The sequence below is a fragment of the Arachis ipaensis genome, chromosome B03 (assembly GCF_000816755.2).
Source record: "Arachis ipaensis cultivar K30076 chromosome B03, Araip1.1, whole genome shotgun sequence".
Lineage (NCBI taxonomy): Eukaryota > Viridiplantae > Streptophyta > Magnoliopsida > Fabales > Fabaceae > Arachis > Arachis ipaensis.
This window is the reverse complement of record NC_029787.2, coordinates 388,357-403,081: the sequence shown is the minus strand read 5'-3', so window position 1 is coordinate 403,081 and position 14,725 is coordinate 388,357. Positions and strand designations below refer to the sequence as shown.

The 14,725-nt window shown below is 38.6% G+C and overlaps 1 pseudogene; it reads left to right on the top strand.

Moving 5' to 3' along the window:
- Nucleotides 938-1,917, top strand: LOC107632437 (annotated as a pseudogene).

Sequence of the window (14,725 nt, the reverse complement as noted above, 5' to 3'; positions counted from 1 at the left end):
GTAACACTTTTGTTGAACTATGATAAAGACTGTTAATTAATTAATTAATTAATGTGGTGCCAAAAGAGGTGAGATGAGACCTTGTACTACAGTAGTACCCTACACTCTTGTATGTATGTGTTGAAATGGCAGCATAAATAATCAAAATCTAATGAACCGTGCAATGTTGGGGCTTCCATAACCTTTTCATTTTTGTGTTTGGTACAGAATCTTTGTTCCTTTCTCAACTTTTTGACGCTTGCATATTCACTCCCTTCTCTCTAGTTTCTAACTTTAAAAATAAAATTAAAAGAAATAATTCTGTAATTCACTTTATTAGTGTTAAGGGTGTGATATTATATCTAGAGCTGGAATTAACTCTAATCTGACATACATGTTTAATCAAAGAATACTCTAAAAACATTGACTAAGAGAATAAAATAGAAAATTTTAGTTTTTTACAACAATATATTAAAATTAATTAATAATATAAAATATATATTAAAATATAAATATATATTAAAAATAAATTAAATTTCATATGTATTTATATACAAATATATTAGTAACTGATTTTAATATACGAACAAGATCTTCATTTTTAAATTGACCATGGGACCATGGAGAACTTGAAGATTCTGCTTGAATTGCAACTAATAACCACAACCAAACCAAATAGGAACTCTCTAAAGTCACTAGTTTAATTTAATACATAGTCAAATGCATGGAAATTAACAACACTCCCTATATTATAATGTTATTATTGATATTTAATTAAGCGTATCATGAATAATTAAGCGTTTTTAAAATATTATTTTATAGTCTTTAATTTAATTTACTTTTTAATTTACATAGATCATGGACATACTTGATAGCTAAATTAATGTTATTGTATTCCATTAGTTATGTTTCTGATGTGTATGTATATTCTATAACATTTTATTTATTTTTCATTTCTTTTTTAATAACAATTTTTTTTCTTTTTTTCTTTTTTCACAACATTTGGATCTTAATTATCTGTTTCAGAAGCCATTCCATCTAGTGAAGCCATGCTAATGCAAATACAAAGTTTCAATGAAAGCATTGCCATGGTATACTTTGCTTCCAACTATTGAAGAATACATAACAGAAGGTGGCTGGACAAGGTGTTTTCCAAGAGTGCATTATGTTGGTTGGCTTCATTATGTTGTTTATGTTGCACTCTATCTTATTCTTTTAGAGTTTGGAATTTATTGGATGCACAAATTGCTTCATGACATTAAACCACTTTACAAACATCTTCATGCTCCTCATCACATCTACAACAACAAACACAACATTCTCTCCCCATTTGCTGGTAAGTCATCATAAACTAATACAGAACAAAAACATGCATAATATTAAATGGTGACTATACACTTTAAAATATTATTTTCATGGCAAAGATAATAATTAAAATGTAAACACGTTATATTAAATAATTTAGTTAAATATATCGAATTTTCTAAACANNNATTTTGGATGACTTTTTAAATAATAATTTTAAAATTAATTATTTTTGTGCATATAAATTAATTTATACTAACTGTAGGTGAAAATTAATTAAATTCATATGAACTCAAATTAATTAACAACTTTGTTTTGTGAATGTATAATGTATGTGTTAGGGTTGGCGCGGCGTTGCACCCACTTGATGGGATATTGCAGGCATTACCATATAGCATTGCTCTGTTCATTGTGCCTATGCATTTTTCAACACATTTAGTGATCTTGTTCATGGAGGGCATTTGGACAGCAAGCATTCATGATTGCATTAATGCAAAAATTTGGCCTATAATGGGTTCTGGTTATCACACTGTTCATCACGTGACATATCGCCACAACTATGGCCACTTAACTATATGGATGGATTGGATGTTTGGGACTCTTGTTGAACCTGATGATCATAAGGAAGATTAATCTATATCTAATAATTAATAAGGTGAAATTTGATGTCATGCACACTTGATTGCTTATATATACGCGTGGTTCCTAATTATTTATTATTGGCCATTAATAGTATTTTTAATGGTGTGAGATTATATCAAATGGTGGAAAATCACTCACATTTTTTTAATCGATGGTTAAGTGCTGGCCACAAAATACAAAAATTGATGGCCCTAAACTTTTTCTTATTTATTTATAATAAAGTCTAATATATGTTGGGTTCCTTTAAAATTATGTTATGCTACTCTTCATATGGTGATAATATAATAATTAAGTTAGGTTGTGTATTATTTTATTCTATATTTTTAAAGATTAGTTAACTAATGATAAAAAATAATAAATTCTAATTGTTCTTTATTTTAACAAATAAACCTAAACATTTGTTCGGTAAGTCGGGTACCAGACGGTTTGGGTTGGTATCCTAGTAGTGATGGGGGTCTCGTCTGGTCGTGGGCTGCCGGTCAAGTGTAGGCGAGGTCCCGAGCACTTCGTGTGGAAAGGGGGGTGTCACCTGCAAAGACACTCCGACGCTCTAGTCAGTAAATGTGCAGGCGAAAAGGGGGTAGAATGATGTGTGACGTACCTCTGGGAAAGGGTAAATCCTTCCCCTTATATACTGTGTCAGAGGTGGGCCCTGCAAGGACAGGCCCACCTCCTTCGAGGCGTTCTCCTCACAGCCGTAGGTGAGCTGTCAGGGACGCGTGTCCGGGTCGGCTGTAAGGCGCCCTACTCCTGACCGTTCGGGTCGGGTGGCGCTCGGGTTGGGCCAACCCGTGGAGGGTTTGGACCAAGCCGTGAGAGCAATTAGTGGCGCGTTATTTCTTGTTCCATGTGTCGTCGCCAGGTCGGCCGCCCGTGGAGGGGACGTGCCCCCTGCGCGCGTGTCTCTTTGTTGCTGAGGTGACCGTTCGTCGCTTCGTTCTTCGCGCCGAGCAATAAATGCTCATAATGGGTTAGAAAACCCCGCGTGCAAAGACCATTTTGCCCCTGATTTTTTCGCGCTTCGTGTGACGGTTTTTAAACAGTTTGCCTTTTCTTCCTCTTCCCATACTTGCTTTTCATGCTTCACTCTCATTTTCCTTTCTCCCTAATATCCAAAGCTCTGTTCTAGCGTCTCTGGGCATCTCTCTCTTCCTCAAGCCTTCGCAAACAATTCAGGTAATGGCTGATCCCTTCCTTCCTCTGATTTACTGCTGTGTGCTTGCTGTCTGTGTTGGTTCTTCGTTCTTGTTGTTTTGCCTGTCTTTGTTGCTAGGTAGCTTTTTAGTGTCAAGTAGGTGCATTAGGGGGGGTTACCATTCTGGGGTAGAGTTTTAGGTAGCTTGTATGATAGGTAGTTTCTAGCCATACTTGATTTTATTTGTTGGATAGGGCGAACGTAGATTCTGGGTTTTTTCCGGGCTCCCGACTTCATAGACTAACCGAGTGGTGCCCCCACTGTAGGTATGCCTCGCGTCGTCTCTCGAGCTTCCACCTCTGCTGCGGGTTACGACCCCTACGCTTGGGTTGTTTCCGACTTGAGGGACTCCCTGAACCAGATGGACGAGGGTGAGTTGACTGAATTCCGTTAGGCCGAGTACCTGTGTGGGGGCACTGACAAGGAGGCTAACTATGATGTTTTTGTTCCTGCCCCTGCCAAACGGTTGTACGAGATTAATTTCCACTCTCCCCGTGTTGTCGACTGGATGTGGTTTTACAAGGCCATGTTCACGTAAGTGGGGGTTCGCATCCCCTTCTCGGCTTTCCAAATGGCGCTTCTCAATCGGATATCCGTGGCACCGTCGCAGTTGCATCCGAACAGCTGGGCTTCCATTCGCTGCTTCGAGATGGTTTGTGAGTATTTGGAGCTGCCGGTCTCTGTAGATGTCTTCCTTTTCTTCTTTAACCTCACGAACCTTCAAAGGAGGGGAAAGCGAAGAAGGGTTTCATGTCCTTCCGATCTGCTCAAGTCGGAGGATATTTGGCTTGTTTGAAGATTCTTACCATGGGTTTAAGGATAAGTACTTCAAGGTGCGCCCAGCCAAAGGTCGCCACCCCTTTTGGTTGTCGTTAGAGGGGGAGCGCCTTATTCCAACGTATTGGAGTTTTGGGGCGGGCTCAAATACCTTTATAAAGGTGAATTATAAGGGAATGTCTGCTGGGGATAGGAGAATTGTCGACGTGCTGTGGGCCGTTTTCGGGAAGAACCATGTGAATCCCCACCTCCTTATGGGTGATCGGGAGGTCGCTAGAAATTATGTTTTTGAGTTGCCTTGGGCTTGTTTTTGCATTGCCGTTGCTTGCTCGTCGATTCTTTATTGCTATTGTTTGACTTGGTCATGCCGATCTCACGATTACCTTGTTTTGTTTTATTTGCTGCAGTGGAGATGTCTGCTTCAGTGACAGGGCTCGAGAGTTTGGTCAAGACCTTTTTGGAGGATGGCGACGAGGAGAAAACGGACGAGAAGGTTGACGGGAAGTCGGAAGGTCCTGCCGAGGAGAAAAAGGATCAGGCTGTGCCCTCTCCCCAAGACACCGCAATGTCCGAAAAGAATTCGGCCGGGGCGCAGACTTCCCCTATTCTCGAAGAGGCAACCGTTGTTGGTCATTCGTCCTCTACCCTCCAAGAGGACGATGATGTGGAAATTGTTCATACTCCTAAGAGGCTGAGGGCCTCTGCCAGCCCAGAAGGAACCCTCACCATGATGGAGAGAAATTTTGATGTCGGGACTTTCATCGACTCCCAGCTGATCCCTGGCACGGAGGAGCACTTCCTTGGCACCGACCTGGTAGGGCAGGCGAGGTGGATGTATCGGACGCTGCTCCGGGGGGCCGTGATAGCTCGGAAGGCCGAGTTTGAGTTATCGGGAATGCAGTCTCTTCGAAGAAAGCTTGAATCTTCTGATAAGGCGAACAACGATTTCAAGGTGCAAGTTGAGTCGCTCCAGGGGCAGTTGTCCGAGGCGGGAGAGAAGCTCAAGGCCGCCGAAAAGAAAGCTGCCTCTGCTGAGGAGAAGTTGAAAACTTCCGATGCGACTGTGTCCCGTTTAACCGAGCGGGAGATGACCTTGGAGAGCCAGCTGAGCGCCGCGCAGGGTCGGGTGGCGGTCTTGGAAAAGGAACGTGACCAGGCCATTTCGTCAGCTAAAGCTGCTCGAGCTGAGGTCGAATAGTTGAAGAGGAAGCATAATGCGACCAAGGAGCAAGGAAAGAACGTGATCTTCATGACTGAGGAGGCTCTGAAGGCTCAGGTGAAGATTGTGGTTCCAGACTTCGACACGTCGGCTATTGAGGTCTTCAAAACGATCCAGGACGGCAAGATTGTTGACATGCCCCGAAAATGAACTTTTGTAACTTTGGCTTTTGTATGGATTTGTTGAATACTTTGTCACAACTATTAACTTTATACTTTATTGGTCGCTTGGTCGGCTTATTGTTATTGCCTTAATCTTGCTTGGTAGCGTTTTTGTCTTTTTAACCGTCTTTTCGGGGCGGACTTATTGCTTGTGTCCATTTTGCCATTCATGTAGGTAACTCGATTGAAACCGTTATGGTCTTATTATCATGGCCGTTCGTTATCGCTATGGTTCAGTTGGCTTCCCGGGGTGATCAGTCCCGAGTTTCCGTTTACGAACGCGATGGTGTGGGATTCGTATTGGGAGATAGTAGATTGGAGGATTCAAACAAGTAAACATTAGTCGTTAGTTAAACAAATTTATGAACATGGTAGATATTTGACAAAAATAAATCGTTGGGGATTAACAGTGGGCTGTCTAGCTTATCAGGCCGCTTGGCCGGTGTGCCTGAGCTACGAATAAAACCTTCTCAGGTTACCTGCATTCCATGTTCTTGGGATTTCCTTGCCGTCGAGCCTTTCCAATTTGTAGGCGCCTTTGCCAAGCACCTCTTTGATTCTGTAAGGACCTTCCCAATTTGTCGCCAGCTTTCCTTCTCCTGGTGTCGGTAGCCCTATGTTGTTGCGTCGCAAGACGAGGTCATCCTCTTCAAACTCCCTTCTGAGTACTTTGGTGTTGCAGCACAGCGCCATTCTTTGTTTCAGTGCTACTTCTGACAAGTGAGCTATCTCCCTGGCCTCATCTACTAGGTCCTTCTCGACCGTCTCTTCCACTCCTTTCAGAAGTAACCGCGGGCTCGGCTCGCCGATCTCCACAGGTATCATTCATCGACTCCGTATGTCAGGCGAAAGGGTGTTTCGCCTGTGGAGCTTTGCTCGGTTGTGCGGTAGGACCATAGAACAGAGGCGAGTTCATTGGCCCATGCCCCCTTTTTATTGTCTAGCCGTTTCTTGAGGCCTAGCAAGATGACTTTGTTTGCGGACTCTACTTGCCCATTCGTCTGGGGGTGCTCTACCGAGGAGAACTTTTGTTTTACGCCCAGGCCGGTGAGGAACTCTGTGAATTTCTTGTCGGCGAATTGCGTTCCGTTGTCCGAGATGACAACTTCTTTTATGCCCAGGCCGGTGAGGAACTCTGTGAATTTCTTGTCGGCGAATTGCGTTTCATTGTCCGAGATGACGATTTTCGGGATGCCGAACCGTGTTATCACCTGCCTCCACATGAACTTTCTACAGTTGGCTGACGATATACTGGCCAACGGTTCAGCCTCTATCCATTTTGTGTAGTAGTCGACGGCAACTATGAGGTATTTGACTTGCCCGGAGCCTACTGGAAAGGGTCTCAGTAGGTCGACCCCCCATTGTGCGAAAGGTCGGGAGGACGTCAGTAGACTCAGCTCAGAAGCCGGCGCTCTGTGGAAGTTGGCGTTCTCTTGACACTTGACACATTTTCTCACAAATTCGCTGGAGTCTTTCATCATTGATGGCCAGTAATACCCAGCTCGGATGAGCTTCCTTGCTAGGGCCTTGCCCCCAATGTGGTGGCCACAGCATCCCTCATGGACTTCTCTAAGTACGTAGTCCGTCTGGTCGGGATGCAAGCATTTCAATAGGGGTTGGCTGAGTCCCTTTCTGAACAGTTGTCCCTGTATGATTGCATATTTGGCTGCCTCCCTCCTCAACGTTTTGGCTGCTCTCTCCTCGTCAGGTAGTTTGCCATGTTCCAGGAAATTTGTGATGGGGTCCAACCAGGAGGGACTTGATTTTGCCAAATGGAGGGCAACCATTGGCTCCTTTACCATGCCTTGGATGAGAGACCGGTTGCCTGCCCCCGGCTTCGTGCTTGCTAGTTTAGATAGGAGGTCTGCCCGTGTGTTCCTCTCCCTCGGAACGTGTTGGATCGTGACCTCCTGGAACTGCCTGGTCAATTCTCTAACCTTTTCCAAATACCTTTGCAGCAACGGGTCTCTGGCTTGATAGCTTCTGTTCACTTGTGAGGTGACGACCTGTGAGTCGCTGCACACTTCCAACCTTGTCGCCCTGACTTCCCGGGCTAGGATTAGTCCACCAAAGAGGGCTTCGTATTCCGCTTGGTTGTTCGATACGGGGAATTCGAATTTGGTTGATTGCTCGCATATGACTCCCGCCGGGCTCTCTAAAATGACCCCGGCACCCCCGAACGTTTGGTTGGAGGTCTCGTCTACATGGAGCCTCCACCGTGTTCCCGTCTCCTCGGGGGAATCGCCTGTTACCTCTACTAGGAAATCTGCCATCGCCTGTGCCTTGATTGCATGTCGGGGCTCGTACTGCAAGTCATATTGGGAGAGCTCGATGGCCCAAGTCATCATCCTTCCTGCCAAATCAGGCTTTTGGAGTACTTGGCGAATTGCTTGGTCCGTTCTCACGATGACACGGTGGCCCTGGAAGTACTGCCTCAGCCTTCGGGAGGAGGTTAGGAGTGCCAGTGCCAGTTTCTCCAATTTGCTATACCTCAGCTCTGCTCCTTGTAGCGCCCTGCTTACAAAGTAGATTGGTTGCTGAGCCTTCCCTTCTTCTTGTACCAGCACTGCTGCAAGCGCTTCCTCCGTTACGGCTAGGTAAAGGTAGAGTGGTTCTCCAGCCTTGGGCTTCCCGAGCACCGGAGGTGTTGCTAAGATTTCTTTGAAGTGGTTGAATGCTTCCTCACATGCAGGGGTCCATTCAAACGCTATCCCCTTTTTCATCAGGCTGAAGAAGGGCAGGGTTGTTGCTGCCGATGCGCCGAAGAAACGGGATAACGCAGTCAGCCTTCCCGCTAATCGTTGGACGTCTTTGATACAACCCGGGCTCTTCATTTGGAGGATCGCTTGGCACTTCTCTGGGTTGGCTTCTACCCCTCTTTGGGTTATCATGAACCCTAGGAATTTCCTGGCTTCCATGGCAAAGGCGCATTTGAGTGGGTTTAGCCTCATGCCGTGTTGTCGGAGGGACGCGAACACGCCCCCCAGGTCGCTTAGGAGATCGTCATGCCGTGTGGTTTTCGCGAGGATGTCGTCCACGTAGACTTCCACTGTCTTGCCTATAAGTTCGCTGAATATCTTGTTCATCAGCCTTTGGTACATGGCGCCAGCGTTTTTCAGGCCAAATGGCATCACCTTGTAGCAATAGATCTCCCCTGACATTATGAACGCCGTTTTATCCTCGTCGGGCCGGTGCATCGGTATCTGATTATACCCGAAGTAGGCGTCCATGAAGCTCAGATACCGATACCCCGCCGCCGCGTCGACGAGTGCATCAATATTGGGAAGGGGATAGTAGTCCTTGGGGGCACGCTTTGTTGAGGTCGGAGTAATCCACACAATTCTCCATCTCCCATTGTGCTTTTTTACCAAAACTACATTTGATAGCCAAGTGGAGTAGTCTAGTTCACGGATGAACCCTGCTTCGAGGAGGCCAGCCGTCTGCCTGGCCACCTCTTCTGCCCTTTTCTGTGACATCTTCCTTCTCCTTTGGGCCACCGGTTGGGCTTCCAGTTTGACGGCCAGGCTGTGTGACATGAGTTAGGGGTCTATCCCCGGCATGTCGGACGGTGTCTAAGCAAATAGATCAGCGTTGGCTCTAATCATCTCCATCAAAGGTTCTTTTAATTCATGGGAGAAATTTCTGTTTATGAATGTGAATTTCTCCTCCGCGTCCCCAACTCTGAATTTTTCCAGGTCCCCCTCTGGCTCGGGCCTGGGCTTGTCGTCTATTCTGGCATCCAGGTCTTTCAAGCTTTCGCTTTTGCATTATGATTGGTGGTTAAGCTATAAATGACCTAAAAAACCAGTTATTATATTCTAGAATGCATTAATAAGTCAACTAAATATTTAATAATTTGATCTATAATAAAGAAATTCCACAGTAGATTTTGAATTTTTGAACCATTTAGGTTAAGTATATCATAAAAAAAATATGTTAATATTATTTATTATTTTTATGGTAAAATTCATATATAAAATTAATTTTTAGGATAACCATGGAGTTAAGCAGTTTTAGGATAACAAATTTAAAAAAAAATGACTTGAATAAAACAGAAATTGGATTTCTTCATCATTGTGAAGCTAAGATTTGCAATAATATTGGTCCTTCTTGTTTGGGTATAATAGACAATTGGGTCATACTCATCATGCTTGCAAATCAATATATGCCATAATTATAAAGATACAAAGAGAGTTCTAGAGGATCACATTCCAAGCCCTACTTTTTAGGGCATTTGTAAAGGAGTTAATTAACTATTCTATTCCCAAAATATGGGACGTCAGATGTCATAGTCACATTACAACCCTTTTAGTGAAAACTCGGGTGCAGTACAGTCGACTTCACGTGAAGTTAATAATTAAGAGTTTTTAGATGAAAATTTAGTTAAACCAGTTAAATTATCTAACGGCTCTCAGTTATCAATTTCACGTAAAGTTGACTATACGTGAGTCTCCACTTTAAAATTTAATTAACCTAACAACATTATGCATTTAATTAGTAGGAATAAGTATTGTTTTAATTTCTAAAGAATCTTTTGCAGATATTCTCACCACCGGTTTAATAGTATTGTCTTTCTTATTCCTCGAACTAAGCCAAATTAGGATCAGCTTAGTACACAGTTTTAATCTCTCTAATTTTGATGGAAGAATCTTAATATATGCATGTTTACTCTTTGCATTGGAAGATACATAAGATTTCATTTATATCGCATATAAGACAACACTTGTTAACCTATACCGTTGAATAACTTTCTATATACAATAAATTTCATTAATTCAACTGTTAAACCATGTCATGAAAAAAAGAATCATTAAACTAGATTGATAAAGTTCATCCTACGTGGTGAGAGATTCAGAAAATTTTAGAAGTGGAGCAAAATAATATAATAAAATAATAAAAAATATATATTAATATTAATATATTTAGATATTTAAATTTTGGAGTATATTAGCTAATCAAATTTTCAATAAATAAATATAATTAATATATCTAAAAGTATAGTAATTTAATTTAAAAATATTTTTTTATTTTAATATTTCGGTAATATTGCATGAGTAATACATTTATTATTAATACTTGCGTTTAGTCAAGCATCTAATATCTGTCAAATTACATTTATATTAATTATTTTTTATATGATACAAAAAAAATTATAACTTAATAGCTAAAAAATCTATAACTTGAATGAACTAATTTATAATTTTGACTATTTTTTATTTTGATGTCTGAATTTTTTCTAAAATTATGCGAGAAAGACAAAAAAAATTATGAAAAAAATAAAAATTTAAATTAAACAATCACAATTATCTTTATATAGATTAATATTTAATAATATAAATATTTTTTACACATAATTTTTTTTAAAGTACGGGGACAAATAAATTATTGTAATGGAGGCAATTCTCTCTCTCTCTCTCTATATATATAGTCTTTTGAAAATTCAATGGGGATAATTACCCCCCACACCTCTGCACATAAATCCGTCTCTGATCCTACATAAGAAATTATTTGAGAATATAAGTTAAAGAAAACTTATACCTACACAATTAAACGAATCCTTCTCGTGTAGTGTGTGTATATATTAACAACTTTTAAGTTTGTAGTAAAATGATATGATGCATTAAATCGATACGTATGTTTTTTTGACAACATCGCTCTTATGTTTTTTTGGTTCCATTTGTTCTTAACTTTTTGCTCTCCTAGTTATGTATAGGGCTTTGTACAGAGTAGTATATTATCACATATGAATTAGACGTGCGTGTAAAGAATTTCTTTACACCATATAAATTTTAATCTATATGCATGCGTGTATTTTATTTTGGGTAAAGTATATTTTTTGTTCCTGAAGTTTAGTAAAAATTTTAAAAATATTTCTAAATTTTATTTTGTTTTAATTTTATTTCAAAAATTTTCGATTTGCATTAAATATACTCTTAACGACTAAATTTTCAAAAAATTTAAGACTAATAGAACAATAATGCATGAAAATTATGCTTAATTTGTTTGTGTTGAAGGTTGTTCTTATGAAATTATTGTTGAATTGGTCTTAAATTTTTTGAAAAATTAGCCATCGGGAATATATTTGATGCAAATCGAAAACTTTTGAGATAAAATTGAAACAAAATAAAACTTATAGGTATTTTTAAAATTTTTGTCAAACTTCAAGGACAAAAGGTATATTTTATCCTTTTATTTTTAGAAATAATTATCTTCGAAAGAATATAGACTAATAAAAACCCTTTATAGCAAAATTGACCACATTAGCTTATTTTGTTTAATAATGGCTATAAAAATTTGAATTAGATAAATCTCCAACCATTTATAAACTTGGTTTGAATTTAATTTCCTTCTTCATTCTTATTTATTGCTTTTTTAGTCTAATCAATAATGTAATCAGGTGATATAACGATAACATTATAAATATGATTCAAGTCTAATTTTTAAAATGATTTTTTTTAAACAAGAGTCATTCTAACTTTATGTGAAATTTCAAACTATTTCTTTTCTTTATTCATACGTGGTTAAAAATGGCTCAGAAATAATATACACGAAGTATAAATTCAATTAATTATTTAAAATGCATTATGTATTTTGAAATAAAAAACCCTGAGAGTTGATCATTCATAAATTAACATGAATAAAAAATATCAAAATGTAAACCTTTTTCTTAGTCAAATAATTTTAAGTTAAAAATTTAAAATATTAAATTTAAAGAAAAAAAACTATGATTTTACTAAAGAAATGAGAAGAGAATAGCATATAAGTATGCTGCATTTGTTTGTAGAGACAGGATATTGAGACAGAGACATAGAATTATAAAATTGTGTTTGATAAAAAAGACATAGACAAAGACAATGTGTCCAAAGACACTGAATATTAATGTATTTTGTATTTATCCTAATATAAAGGACATAGAGATACCAATAAGAGACACAACTTATTTTTTATTTTTGTTCATTATTCTTGTTAATTTTTCATAATTATATTTTTTATTATTATATTTTTTGTCACAAATTTTTTGAATGAAAAAGATGAGAATAAATTGAATTTTCTTAATTTGTTCTAATTTATCACCAAATAAAATACAAGAACGCAAGATTTTGTATCTCTATCCTTTATGTCTTATTCTCAATATCTTGTTTTGTCCTGTTCTCAGAAACAAACGCAACTCAAAATACTTTAGATCGAAACACAAATCCCTCCAGCAACGCCGCCTCCCACAGTTTTGAAATTGCGAGTGACGCCGACCTCGGCAGCCATGCCGGAGGCAACCATGGAAAGAAACTTAAAAATTTTTACTTATGCCAAAATTTTAAGAGCAATTTAAAAATTTGATAATGTAGACTTTAAAAGTGTTATATAAAATATTTGCAGACAAGAATATGATGAGTTTGGAAAATTCGAATGATTATGATGGTCAAATATTAATTAAAAAATTATTAATTTAATATTTGCTTCTAATTATTTAGTTAATGAGGTTGTTAGTGTGCAGAAAAAATAAAATGAATTTTTATGTTGTTGTTGGGCTAAAAAGCAATATAAGCCCAATGTGATAAAAATGTGATCAATCTTTGTGCAAAAATATTCCATGCAATGTGGCTGAATTATTTAAAAGGGAGAGCAAAGCTAATTGGGTTAAAAACCAGTGTACAGCCCAAAACAATTATTCTTTGTATAGAATTCAAATTTCAATCCAATTTAATGCATGCATTGGTTACCAGAACTTATATTCCATTTTGGTTAAATGTTCACATAAGTAACTGAAAATCACAATTCAATTTCATTTAATATTGTATTGAAAGATTTGTATCTTATCTCTCCTCTCTCTTCTTTGCTATTTGGTCACTTCACTCAGGAAAGAAGAATGAACAAGTTATCAGAAGAGAAGTACAAATACAGTGAGGCTAATGGAAGAAGAAAATGTTAGGATGATGATGACCTTTGCAAAAAGGAAGATCCGAAACATGGTGTAGCTAGATCTTTACCATTGAAGGCACGATTTTGAAGAGGAGCTTCAAGATCTTCCATGCCAAGAATAGGAGAGATCCGTCTCGGTCAAAGAAGAAGATCTCAGTGGATAAAGCTCTTTTCCATTTTTGTTATTCCAAAAGAGAAGGAAGCCTCTGAAGCTACGGATAGGAAGAAGCAAAAAGAAAAAGCATGAAGCTGTCAAAGATCAGAGGTTCATCAAGGGTCAGAGTCCTTTCTTGAAGCCAAAGTCAAGATCAAGGGCTCAGAGTGAAAGAGCTTGATGAGAAGGGATGAGAGAGGTACATGCATGTTGGTTCTGTTTCGGTTTTTTCTCTCTCTTCTCTCTGTCCGAACTGGCTATTTGTTGGAGAAGATGTTGCTGGCTTGGTTGAACCGGTTTTAATCTTGGAAGCTTCCCCTTCTATAATAAGGCTGAACGGCCAAGGGTTGAGACAAGGAGAGTAAACACAGAGTTCTTATAGTTACCCTAAACTAACAGAGTTCTTCTCCTTCAATGGGTTTTATTTTGTATTGAGCAAAATTAAAGAAAAAGTCATAGATGTCTCAGAGTTTCTTTGTACATCTGTATGTTGTGTTTCATGATCCTGTGGGGATTCCCTTGCAAGTTGGGTTAGCACTTTGCGGTTGAAAGTTTGGTAGGAGTTCAAGTCAAGTTCAGATTTGAGGATAGAATTTGGATTTGTCCCAGATAGGATTGGATAGATCCTAGGGAAGAATCGGTGTATGTAATCTGATGATTATAGTGAAATTCTGTCACTGTTGTGATGAAGACTGGATGTAGGCTGCATTGCACTTAGCAGCTGAACCAGGATACTTTTGGGTGTGATTCTCTCTTTCTCTTCTACTCCTATTATGTTTCTGTTACGTTGGAGACAAAATTAAAAAATATCTTCTAACCGATTATGAGACAAAAAAAAATATCTTTTGACTTGTTATAAGACAAAAAGCAAAAATATCTCCTAAAATTATTTTAAAAGTCAAAAAATAATATTCAACAAAAAAAACTAAAATTCAACCCCACTGATTACCATCAGAATCTACTTGTCCAAACTAATGGGTATGGTATAGGATTTCAGCACAATATGTTTGCCACTCAATCAAGTGGGAAGACACTTCACAGCGATTATTTTTACTTTTGATCTAGTATTATTCAATTGACGAAATTAACTCAATAAAGCCGTGCATGCAACAACGCTAATAAATTTTGTAAAGTAAATATGTTTTCCAAGTTTAAATTAAAATCTAAAAAGTTTCACATATCTTAATGAGTAATTTTTCACATCCAAACAATTTTACATTTAAATTCATCCAAATGATTTGAGTTACGCGTTTCTTTTTCTCGTTTTCTTTCTCCTCTTGCACTTTTCAAATTTGCGCATGCGTTCTTCTTCTTCTTATCATTATCATCGAATTCGAATTTATATAATGGACAATTTTCAGTTCATTTGGCATTAT